The sequence below is a fragment of the Tribolium castaneum genome, unplaced genomic scaffold, assembly GCF_031307605.1.
Source record: "Tribolium castaneum strain GA2 unplaced genomic scaffold, icTriCast1.1 ptg000077l, whole genome shotgun sequence".
Lineage (NCBI taxonomy): Eukaryota > Metazoa > Arthropoda > Insecta > Coleoptera > Tenebrionidae > Tribolium > Tribolium castaneum.
In genome coordinates this window covers 22501-32500 of record NW_026986674.1, presented here as the reverse complement: position 1 = coordinate 32500, position 10000 = coordinate 22501, and the positions used below count along the sequence as shown (strand labels likewise).

Here is a 10000-nt window from a genome sequence, read left to right as displayed (position 1 = left end):
AGATGATAAAGAGAGAGAGAGAGAGAGAGAGGAGGAAGAGTAGAAGAAAGCCAGCAAATTTATTCGAACGACATACTTCGTTCTACGGACTTAGCACATAGCTCTCGCCTAGCACATAGCTCTCGCCTAGCACATAGCTCTCGCCTAGCACATAGCTCTCGCCTAGCACATAGCTCTCGCCTAGCACATAGCTCTCGCCTAGCACATAGCTCTCGCCTAGCACATAGCGCTCGCCTTGCACCATTCACTGCTTAATAACTACTGCATATAATAAAGTCACGATTGCTCATGTGGTAAAATAGTAATGACACAATCATTTTGTTTAAAGGTATGCAACCAACATTACACAAAACGCGCGCTAAAGTTGCCTAAAACCACGAAGTACTACGTATACTTTAATTGTAACGCAACTGGTTTCACAGTAAACGTGTATGAAAATTGCCTATATTCAAGAAGTACTACATTTGTTTAAATATTGTATTACTGTTACGAAGTACGACGTTTAAATATTATGAATTATTTTTAGTTGTATATAAAATCATAGCTATTTTTGTAAATTAATAATGCAACCCGCAATACACCAAATGTGTATTAATATTGCCTAACTTGTACGAAGTACAACGTTCATTTAAGTGCATTAAATATGGTGCTCTGTGTGATGAAATACGACGTTCATGTGACCATAAAGTAACAAACGAAGTACGGCGCTCACAAATGCAGCACTCAAAATTATTGTTTCATTGCACGACGTTTGCTTTGTTTCTGACTGCGACGAAATGCAGCGTTCATTTGACTTTGTACATAGTACAGACGAAGTACGACGTTTGCGAAGTACGGCACTCAAAATCGTGATTTTCATGTACGACGTTTATTTGCACGTCCTGCCGACTGCGACGGAGTACAGCGTTCAATTGACTTTGTACATAGTACAGACGAAGTACGACGTTTGCGAAGTACGGCACTCAAAATCGTGATTTTCTTGTACGACGTTTATTTGCACGTGCTGTCGACTGCGACGAAGTTAAGCGTTCATTTGACTTTGTACATAGTACAGACGAAGTACGACGTTTTCGAAGTACGGCACTCAAAATCGTGATTTTCTTGTACGACGTTTATTTGCACGTGCTGCCGACTGCGACGGAGTACAGCGTTCAATTGACTTTGTGCATAGTACAGACGAAGTACGACGTTTGCGAAGTACGGCACTCAAAATCATGATTTTCTTGTAAGACGTTTATTTGCAGTTGCTTCCGACTGCGACGAAGTACAGCGTTCAATTGACTTTGTACATAGTACAGACGAAGTACGACGTTTGCGAAGTACGGCACTCAAAATCATGATTTTCTTGTAAGACGTTTATTTGCAGTTGCTTTCGACTGCGACGAAGTACAGCGTTCAATTGACTTTGTACATAGTACAGACGAAGTACGACGTTTGCGAAGTACGGCACTCAAAATCATGATTTTCTTGTAAGACGTTTATTTGCAGTTGCTTCCGACTGCGACGAAGTACAGCGTTCAATTGACTTTGTACATAGTACAGACGAAGTACGACGTTTGCGAAGTACGGCACTCAAAATCATGATTTTCTTGTACGACGTTTATTTGCACTTGCTGTCGACTGCGACGAAGTTTAGCGTTCATTTGACTTTGTACATAGTACAAACGAAGTACGACGTTTGCGAAGTACGACACTCAAAATCATGATTTTCTTGTACGACGTTTATTTGCACTTGCTGTCGACTGCGACGAAGTTTAGCGTTCATTTGACTTTGTACATAGTACAGACGAAGTACGACGTTAGCGAAGTACGGCACTCAAAATCGTGATTTTCTTGTACGACGTTTATTTGCACGCGCTGTCGACTGCGACGAGGTTTAGCGTTCACTTGACTTTGTACATAGTATAGACGAAGTACGACGTTTGCGAAGTACGGCACTCAAAATCGTGATTTTCTTGTACGACGTTTATTCGCACGTGCTGCCGACTGCGACGAAATGCAGCGTTCATAGTACAAACGAAGTACGACGTTCACAAAGTGATGAAGTAAAACGTAAACAATAAATAATAATAATGCAACCCACAATACACTAATTGTGTATTAAAATTGCATAACCTACACGAAGTACGACGTTCAAGAATACTAAAGAATTTTATTTGTGTTGTATATAATGAAAAAACAGCAAATTTTTTTGCAAATTACGTATCTGTAAATAAATGTAAACATTTAGCAACTAATCAAAATTGTTTTTTTTGCCTAGATATTAAAGTAAAACATAAAAATACATTAAATTTATAAAATGCAACCCGCAGCACACTAGATGTGCATTAATATTGCATAACCTTCACGAAGTACGACGTCCAAAAATATTAATTTTTTTTTATATTGAGGTTAAAAGTGAGAAAACATAAATTAATAATAATGCAACCTGCAATACACTTAATATGTACTGATCTTGCATAACCTTTACGAAGTACTACGTTCAAGTATAAATTAATATTATTGTGACTCGCAATACACTAAATTTGTATCAATATTGCATAACCTACACGAAGTACGACGTTCAAGAATATTAAAGAATTTTATTTGTGTTGTATATAATAAAAAAACAGCAAATTTTTTTGCAAGTTACGTATCTGTAAATAAATGTAAACATTCAGCAACTAATCAAAAATGTTTTTTTGCCTAGACATTAAAGTAAATCATAAGAATACATTAAATTTATAAAATGCAACCCGCAGCACAACAGATGTGCATCAATATTGCATAACTGTTACGAAGTACGACGTCCAAAAATATTAAATTTTTTTTTATATGAAGGTAAAAAGTGAGAAAACATAAATTAATAATAATGCAACCTGCAATACACTTAATGTGTACTGATGTTGCATAACCTTCACGAAGTACTACGTTCAAATATAAATTAATATTATTGCGACCCGCAATACACTAAATTTGTATCAATATTGCATAACTTACACGAAGTACGACGTTTAAAAATATTAAATGTTTTATTTGTAGTTTGCATATAATAAAAAAAAAACAAATTTTGATGTAAATTACGTATCTATAAATAAACGTACACATTTAACAATTAAATAAACATAGTATTTTGGCCTAGATATTAAATTAAAACATAAAAATGCATAATATTTATTAAAATGCAACTTGCAATACACCAAATGTGTATTAATATTGCATAACCTTTACGAAGTACGACGTTCACGAAGTACGTCGTTTACGAAGTGCGACGTTTACGAAGTACGTCGTTTACGAAGTGCGACGTTCACGAGGTACGTCGTTTACGAAGTGCGACGTTCACGAAGTACGTCGTTTACGAAGTGCGACGTTCGCGAAGTACGACGTCTACACATTAGGGCACTCAAAATTATTGTTACGTTGTACGACATTCAGACGTTCCAACTGCGACTAACTACAGCATTCATTTGACTTTGCACATACGACGAACGAAGTACGACGTTTACGAAGTACGGCGCTTAAAATAATTTTGTTTTTATTAATTAATTATTTTTTTTAAAACAAACGTTTTTATAATTAAATTTTATAATGGTTTAAATATAAAATATGACTTTTTAATATTATCAATATTTAAAATATTTTCTCCCTTTTGTGTGTATGCCTTATAGTTATAGAGCTGTGCGCTTCGGTAGACGTCGCCTGTGGAGCTATGTCAGTGGAGCGGTGCGCACATCCAATACCGAGCGGCTGCCTCGATCGGTGTCGCGCTGGTATACATATGGTAGTGGTGTGTGTCGATGCGTTGAGTGAGGCGATATGAACGGTGTGTAACGGTTTAGTCGAAGTTTATCATAAATGACGACGACAAAACGACCGATTATGTATACGTTCTGCATTTGCTTCCAATTTATCGACGTTTATTGCACATTTCCGCTATCGAATTCGAATAGGGCTTTGCTTGCGAGATTGCTTTATTTTGTGATTTTGTGGCTCGCCCAGTTCCCCACAGCGAGATTGCGGATGCGGCAAAACGTATTCTCTTACGTTGGCGGTCCTTATGCAATCAAACTTTGTTGAACTAACAAATGTTTGTGATTTAAACAAACAAAAATAATAAATGCGTCAACTCTCTAATATCCGAGCGAGAATATTTATATAATATTCGTAACGTTTATGGATTCGAAAGAATTTCATAAATTCACGTCGCATTCAATCTTGCGAAGAGTGAAGAGAATGTTTGAACTTTTAAATCGGCAAAGGTAAAAAATAATATTATAAATATTATTATTATGCCTTTATTGACCGATATATGTGTTGTGGTGTTTAACGACTACGACGACGATGATGACGATACATTTATCTCTATATCGTACGAAGAAAAGAAGAAACAGCGTGGCGTTACTTTCTTATATGTTAGATTGTTTCGCACAAACGCGCATATTCTTCATCTTTATAAACGATGATGATGAGTATTTTATTCTCTCGTCTGTCTCAAAAAACACAAAAACACAGTTCCCTGGTTGATCCTGCCAGTAGTCATATGCTTGTCTCAAAGATTAAGCCATGCATGTCTCAGTACAAGCCAAATTAAGGTGAAACCGCGAAAGGCTCATTAAATCAGTTATGGTTCCTTAGATCGTACCCACATTTACTTGGATAACTGTGGTAATTCTAGAGCTAATACATGCAAACAGAGCTCCGACCGGAGACGGAAGGAGCGCTTTTATTAGATCAAAACCAATCGGTGGCGGTTTCGCCGTCATCGTACAACTTGGTGAATCTGAATAACTTTACGCTGATCGCACGGTCTCGCACCGGCGACGCATCTTTCAAATGTCTGCCTTATCAACTGTCGATGGTAGGTTCTGCGCCTACCATGGTTGTAACGGGTAACGGGGAATCAGGGTTCGATTCCGGAGAGGGAGCCTGAGAAACGGCTACCACATCCAAGGAAGGCAGCAGGCGCGCAAATTACCCACTCCCGGCACGGGGAGGTAGTGACGAAAAATAACGATACGGGACTCATCCGAGGCCCCGTAATCGGAATGAGTACACTCTAAACCCTTTAACGAGGATCAATTGGAGGGCAAGTCTGGTGCCAGCAGCCGCGGTAATTCCAGCTCCAATAGCGTATATTAAAGTTGTTGCGGTTAAAAAGCTCGTAGTCGAATTTGTGTCCCGCGCCGCCGGTTCATCGTTCGCGGTGTTAACTGGCGTTTCGCGGGACGTCCTGCCGGTGGGCTTAGCTCGAGAGGGCGGCCCAACTCAATCCCGCCGCGGTGCTCTTCATTGAGTGTCGAGGTGGGCCGGCACGTTTACTTTGAACAAATTAGAGTGCTTAAAGCAGGCTAAAACTTCGCCTGAATACTGTGTGCATGGAATAATGGAATAGGACCTCGGTTCTATTTTGTTGGTTTTCGGAACCCCGAGGTAATGATTAATAGGAACGGATGGGGGCATTCGTATTGCGACGTTAGAGGTGAAATTCTTGGATCGTCGCAAGACGGACAGAAGCGAAAGCATTTGCCAAAAACGCTTTCATTGATCAAGAACGAAAGTTAGAGGTTCGAAGGCGATCAGATACCGCCCTAGTTCTAACCATAAACGATGCCAGCTAGCGATCCGCCGACGTTCCTCCGATGACTCGGCGGGCAGCTTCCGGGAAACCAAAGCTTTTGGGTTCCGGGGGAAGTATGGTTGCAAAGCTGAAACTTAAAGGAATTGACGGAAGGGCACCACCAGGAGTGGAGCCTGCGGCTTAATTTGACTCAACACGGGAAACCTCACCAGGCCCGGACACCGGAAGGATTGACAGATTGAGAGCTCTTTCTTGATTCGGTGGGTGGTGGTGCATGGCCGTTCTTAGTTGGTGGAGCGATTTGTCTGGTTAATTCCGATAACGAACGAGACTCTAGCCTGCTAAATAGGCGTATTTCGACATCCCAAATGCCGGCTGGAGCCGGGTTCGCCCGGTCTCTATGTGCGGTTTTTACTGTCGGCGTACAAACAATTCTTCTTAGAGGGACAGGCGGCTTCTAGCCGCACGAGATTGAGCAATAACAGGTCTGTGATGCCCTTAGATGTTCTGGGCCGCACGCGCGCTACACTGAAGGAATCAGCGTGTCCTCCCTGACCGAGCGGTCCGGGTAACCCGCTGAACCTCCTTCGTGCTAGGGATTGGGGCTTGCAATTGTTCCCCATGAACGAGGAATTCCCAGTAAGCGCGAGTCATAAGCTCGCGTTGATTACGTCCCTGCCCTTTGTACACACCGCCCGTCGCTACTACCGATTGAATGATTTAGTGAGGTCTTCGGACCGGTGCGCGGTGGCGTTTCGACGTTGCCGATGTTGCTGGGAAGATGACCAAACTTGATCATTTAGAGGAAGTAAAAGTCGTAACAAGGTTTCCGTAGGTGAACCTGCGGAAGGATCATTAACGTGTAAATGTTGTTGTTTAGTTGTCACACATACACACACATTTTGTCTGTGCTGATCAACAAAAAACACACATACATACACTATTCGTATGATGATCAATTCTCATACAAAATTCTTTATTATGCGTCGAACGGAAAAGCAACAACGGGTCGTCTTGCATTAAGCGGATCTGTTGTTACGTTTTTCGATTTATTTTATAAATCGATTGTAAACGTGCCGTAAACGACGTTTTCAAAGAATTTTTTCGAACATTAACACGAATCAATATTGTCGAAAGATGGTTATGTGCTAACGTTTTATTATTGCTTTCGCAGTGCCGGTCTTAGCGTATTTCCATCATCGTATTCGCTTCGAAAAAAAGTACTAATACACAGTGGTGGTGTATAATTAATGTGCAAGAGATGTTGTTGTTGTTGTTGTAGTATTTGTATATGGTTGGAGTTATTTATAATAACAAACAAGAATGAATGAATGAATAATAATGGTGTCTGCCAATACGATCGTACTTTATGTACACGACTAAAACTTTATACATACAAACCATAATAATAAATAAACTCGAAACAACCAACAACAAAATTAATACGCTACTGTACATACAAATACACATTTATACATACCATCATTTTACTTAACCGATGGTGAGTGATGTTTGAAAAATAAACGCTTAGGCTTACGGTTTTGTAAGCCAGTCTTTGCGTATTTTCTTCATCGTATTCGCTTCGGAAAAAAGAAAATAAAGATGGTGTATAATTAATGTGTAAAAGAGATGTTGTAGTTGTAATTTAATTTGTAAATGGTTGGAGTTTATTAATAAATAAAAGGGGCTGTCTATTCGTCTGTACTTTATGTACAAGACTAAAACTTTATACATACAAACCATAATAATAAATAAACTCGAAACAACCAACAACAAAATTAATACGCTACTGTACATACAAATACACATTTATACATACCATCATTTTACTTAACCGATGGTGAGTGATGTTTGAAAAATAAACGCTTAGGCTTACGGTTTTGTAAGCCAGTCTTTGCGTATTTTCTTCATCGTATTCGCTTCGGAAAAAAGAAAATAAAGATGGTGTATAATTAATGTGTAAAAGAGATGTTGTAGTTGTAATTTAATTTGTAAATGGTTGGAGTTTATTAATAAATAAAAGGGGCTGTCTATTCGTCTGTACTTTATGTACAAGACTACAAAAACGTTTTATAACAATAAAAAGCTCGAAACAACCAATAACAAAATATACTACTACTATACTACTATACATACAAACGCACATTTATAAATACATAAAATCAATTTACTTTATCGATAGTGAGTGATGTTTGGAAAAAAACGCTTAGGCTTACGGTTTTCGGGTACCTGGGTTCCGCATGCGTCGAAGTAATAATTTACTTTAACGACGCGACGAACCGTAGGAATCTAAATAAAAAAGTTTATTAACTTTTTTAGATTCTGTGGGTTTTAAATGATATACGCCCGACTGACGAAGGAACGTTTTGCACTGCCTGTGCTTTTCTTTTGATTCGTTTTTATGTCGACGGACGTTCTTAGAATGCCCACCAAACGACGTATCACACAAAACACCCTACAATTGTATTGTTTGGTAAATATTGTTGTGATTAAGTTTGTAGCTGTGGCGTTTGTTTGAAGAAAACGTCTGGTTTTTCGACATATTTTCTATTTAATAAATATACATAATGCTTATCGCAAAAGGAGCAGAGTTTTATAGACAAAGTTGATAGAGAAAAAAAACCTAATAGATATATATACGTATTTATAAAACGTTAATATCATCGGGTTATTCTTTATGTAAACTTAAACTATAACTGCATACTCTTTTCGATAAGTAGAAACAAATGCCACTTTAATTAAATAAAATATTATAAAATATAACGCCGAACGTTTCTTTCGATTGGTCCGTTTCTCACATATACATCACAATTGTAATAACCTTAAGTAGTTATTTTTGTTGTTGTGTGATGATGAAACGATTTCGATGTGGAACGGTGCGTTATGTAATAATATTTTAAATTTGTTTGAAAAGATTACCCTGAACGGTGGATCACTTGGCTCGTGGGTCGATGAAGAACGCAGCTAATTGCGCGTCAACTTGTGAACTGCAGGACACATGAACATCGACATTTCGAACGCACATTGCGGTCCTCGGATATACTGTTCCCGGACCACTCCTGGCTGAGGGTCGTGTCAATTTCAAAGACTGCTCGGTTTTTGTCTTAAACACAGCGCACAATGTTGTGTAGACAATTACGTCGGAGCGTGTTGGGTGCAAATATGACGCGTTACTATAATTGTTAATTGATTGTCGGTTGTCATAATAAAATATTATGCAACGTAGACAACAATAAAAACAATATAAATAATAACGCGGCATCCTAAAACGCAATAGCGGCTGACATTCTTATTAGTTTGTTGGTACAAGTTGGTTTAGACGTAGCACGTCCGATATTAAAAAGCAGCCACAACGCTTAAATTTCGAACGAAGCGATCGTCGTGTCCGAGACGTTAAAGTTGTTTATATGCATATTTTATGCACTATAATTAACAACAACAACATTCTCGCAACGACGTCAGATCGATGTTTGAAATTGTTTGGAGGCAGCCATATAAACGGAATACGTGTAATTATCGTCTGACAAAATAAAGGCAAATTTATATTTGCGACCTCAGAGCAGGTGAGACTACCCGCTGAATTTAAGCATATTATTAAGCGGAGGAAAAGAAACTAACTAGGATTTCCTTAGTAGCGGCGAGCGAACAGGAAAAAGCCCAGCACTGAATCCCGCGGCCGAAACCGGACGCCGGGAAATGTGGTGTTAGGGAGGATCCGTCATCCCGAGATTGTGCGACGCGTCCAAGTCCATCTTGAACGGGGCCACAGCCCATAGAGGGTGCCAGGCCCGTAGTGACCGTTGCCGATAACGGGAGGATCTCTCCTCAGAGTCGGGTTGCTTGAGAGTGCAGCCCTAAGTGGGTGGTAAACTCCATCTAAGGCTAAATATGACCACGAGACCGATAGCGAACAAGTACCGTGAGGGAAAGTTGAAAAGAACTTTGAAGAGAGAGTTCAATAGTACGTGAAACCGTTCAGGGGTAAACCTGAGAAACCCGAAAGGTCGAAAGGGGAGATTCAGCGTGACTCGATAGCGGCGCTAAATGATCATGCGACGAACGGCGTACGCGTCGTTCGCGCCTTTTGTTTATGCGAACCGAAGTCGAACGCGTGCACTTCTCCCCCAGTAGGACGTCGCGATCCTTTGGGTGTCGATCTAAGGCCCGCGGTGGAGCCCGTTCGAACGGTTCGCCGTTTCGGACGAACCCGCGGTGTTTCCCGGTCGACTCGCTCGAAGGTATGCATATGGCGCCGGGCCGCTACACAGTTAGCGTCCGACCATTGGCAAGCGCGTTCGTTTATGACGGTAATCGCACCTGGTGTCGGTTCTGTCTACGAATGGCTGTTCGCCAATGAGTTCTCGGACAGACTCGGTTGAAACGCCGATCTGCGACGCTATAGCTTTGGGTACTTTCAGGACCCGTCTTGAAACACGGACCAAG

The 10000-nt window shown here is 40.1% G+C and overlaps 3 non-coding genes across 3 annotated transcripts in view; all 3 read left to right on the top strand.

Annotated features, from left to right (window-relative positions):
* Positions 1-4492: 4492 nt before the first annotated feature.
* LOC135267686 (small subunit ribosomal RNA) lies at positions 4493-6415 on the top strand. The gene has a single exon (XR_010336075.1). It is a non-coding gene; the product is annotated as a small subunit ribosomal RNA (ribosomal RNA).
* Positions 6416-8473: 2058 nt separating this feature from the next.
* Positions 8474-8630, top strand: LOC135267683 (5.8S ribosomal RNA). The gene has a single exon (XR_010336072.1). It is a non-coding gene; the product is annotated as a 5.8S ribosomal RNA (ribosomal RNA).
* A 476-nt stretch (positions 8631-9106) lies between these two features.
* Positions 9107-10000, top strand: part of LOC135267682 (large subunit ribosomal RNA) — a 4040-nt gene continuing 3146 nt past the window's right edge. The window contains exon 1 of the ribosomal RNA XR_010336071.1: positions 9107-10000. This exon is cut by the window's right edge and continues 3146 nt beyond it. This is a non-coding gene — a ribosomal RNA (large subunit ribosomal RNA).